General features: G+C 49.8%; 1 non-coding gene across 1 annotated transcript; it reads right to left on the bottom strand.

Annotated features, from left to right (window-relative positions):
- Positions 1–615: 615 nt before the first annotated feature.
- LOC143364326 (5.8S ribosomal RNA) lies at positions 616–770 on the bottom strand. The gene has a single exon (XR_013084071.1). It is a non-coding gene; the product is annotated as a 5.8S ribosomal RNA (ribosomal RNA).
- Between the last annotated feature and the right edge of the window lie 1730 nt (positions 771–2500).

Below are 2500 nucleotides of genomic sequence, written 5' to 3'. Positions count from 1 at the left end.
GCAACGACGACCCTCCGCCGCAATTATGTGTAGAGAGACACATCCACGCACAGACGTATTTTATTTTATATATCATCTCCCTGGGGCTTACGTTGCACGCCACAGTTGCGCACACAGATTTTACACGGGTGTCCGGTATCTCTTTCTTTATTTGTGTCCATTCACTGTAGTCTCTTGAGACTCTTATACCTTTCGTATACGCATCATTTCAGACGACGTCGGGAGCGCGTAAAATGTTCGAGAGTGAAACGCTTCTTCCGCAATGCGAATCGTTCCAGAGAGAGAGGAGAGAGAGATTTCGATCGTCGGAGCGGTGTTCACGGGCGGTCGTATTGAAAATACGACTCACGACGCCGCAAAACACTCACGCAAGTCCGAATGTGATACCCATTCCTATTTCCTTCTTCTCACGAAGACCGTTAGACGCAATGTAAAATTTGCAATTTTCACAGAACCGCGTCAAACGCCGACGAAACGTCCATCGTTCGCTCGTACGTAGCATCTTTGCAACCCGACTCAGAAACGCTCTTTGCGCCCTCCACAAAATTCGACATGGAGAGGTAAGCGACGGCGGGGACTTACAAGAGCAACGCAAGCAGTATTTGGTTACGTAAACGACCCTCAGCCAGGCGTGGTCCAGGAATTGTATCCGTGGACCGCAATGTGCGTTCGAAATGTCGATGTTCATGTGTCCTGCAGTTCACACGTTGACGCGCAATTAGCTGCGTTCTTCATCGACCCACGAGCCAAGTGATCCACCGTTCAGGGTAATCGTATAATTTGATTTATAATCAATATATAATTATGTCTCTTGTTCTGCGGTTCATAAGAACGCCGATACCTGAAAGCTCCAACCAGCGCGCGAAGGAGATTCAGGCGTCGTTTTTAAGGACGACACACGATCGTCCGTAGAAACGGAAACCGTCGCGAGTACGCGATTGCAATGCGCACACGTATCCGACGGCCGGGCGGAAAATACATTGAAAAACCTTTAAAGTGGAAAACACAGGAGGAGAATTCAGAAAACGACGGGGATCATAGACAACCCGATACTGGATCCCGACACTTCTCCTCCTCCTCTCTCTTATTGGAGAATGAACTCGATAACTAACGGACTTCACAGCCGGCTCTGGCCGTGCGCGATCGTTCGTCCCAAGCTCTTGTGCACTGTATTATCGCCACACAGAGAGTAGAGTGTCAGAATCGCACACAGCTTTACGCGAGCTACGCAGCCGGTCCTCTCGAAACACATTTCCAATTGTGCACGGAGAACGATTATTCGATACTAGCGGACTTCACAGCCGGCTCTGGCCGTGCGCGATCGTTCGTCCCAAGCTCTTGTGCACTGTATTATCGCCACACAGAGAGTAGAGTGTCAGAATCGCACACAGCTTTACGCGAGCTACGCAGCCGGTCCTCTCGAAACACATTTCCAATTGTGCACGGAGAAAGATTATTCGATACTAGCGGACTTCACAGCCGGCTCTGGCCGTGCGCGATCGTTCGTCCCAAGCTCTTGTGCACTGTATTATCGCCACACAGAGAGTAGAGTGTCAGAATCGCACACAGCTTTACGCGAGCTACGCAGCCGGTCCTCTCGAATATACGTGTTCGTCAACGAACACGCATGCGGCGACGTTTTGTGCTCTATGTCATACGCGAACTCGATAAATAGAGCGGGACTCACAGCCGGCTCTGGCAGCGGTCATTCGTCCCACGCTCGTGTGTGCGCTATCGCCACACAGAGTAGGGTGTCAGACTCACGCAGCTTTAAAAGCGAGCTTCACAGCCGGTCCTTCTCTCATCCTATTCCTCGACGTTCGTGACAGAACACAACGCGTTCACCGCAAGTTTTCCACAGGTACCCTGTTGTTGTCCTCTCTTTCTCTAGAGGAGAGACAACACCACCGTTTCCAATGGACGTATCTCGGACACCACAGGCGAAGACCGAGGAAGCGCGATATGTGGATTCGAATCGACGCTTACATCCCTGTTCTTGCGACCGTAATTGTCCATATAATTGTCGGAGAGCCTACACACAGGCAGACCAATGGCGTATATTATAGTATACACGTCTCTTTGACACGAGGTATTTTTATCAAAGAGAACACGATCCATCAGGTGGCGGGTGAAAAACATCGATTCGTAACGACGGGTATTTCTATATTCGTGGTTAAGCTATAACATTCAGCGTCCGACGGGAAACCGCACCCTATTGATCGTTCGAGTTTGCAATGTGAACGTCGGTGACGATTCCCGAAGACCCGAAGTACAGCTCTTCGCACTCACTCCCCAATACAAGTAAACGATGCGATGCTCCACCTTCACGCAAGCACCCTCTGTTTCATTCTCATTGAGATCTTTCGTCCCATTGTCGAAAGAGTGCATATATTATATATTGCCGTGTTTGTGCACAAATGGTCTGGCGGGCTCTCTGCGCCTTAATTTTGGACGGGAGAATCGTACGCTTTGAGTAACTATGTACTCCATGCGTAACTAT

The sequence above is a fragment of the Halictus rubicundus genome, unplaced genomic scaffold (assembly GCF_050948215.1).
Source record: "Halictus rubicundus isolate RS-2024b unplaced genomic scaffold, iyHalRubi1_principal scaffold0466, whole genome shotgun sequence".
In the NCBI taxonomy this organism is placed as follows: Eukaryota; Metazoa; Arthropoda; class Insecta; order Hymenoptera; family Halictidae; genus Halictus; species Halictus rubicundus.
The sequence above is the reverse complement of the archived record's forward strand: the minus strand, read 5'-3'. Positions and strand labels throughout refer to the sequence as shown.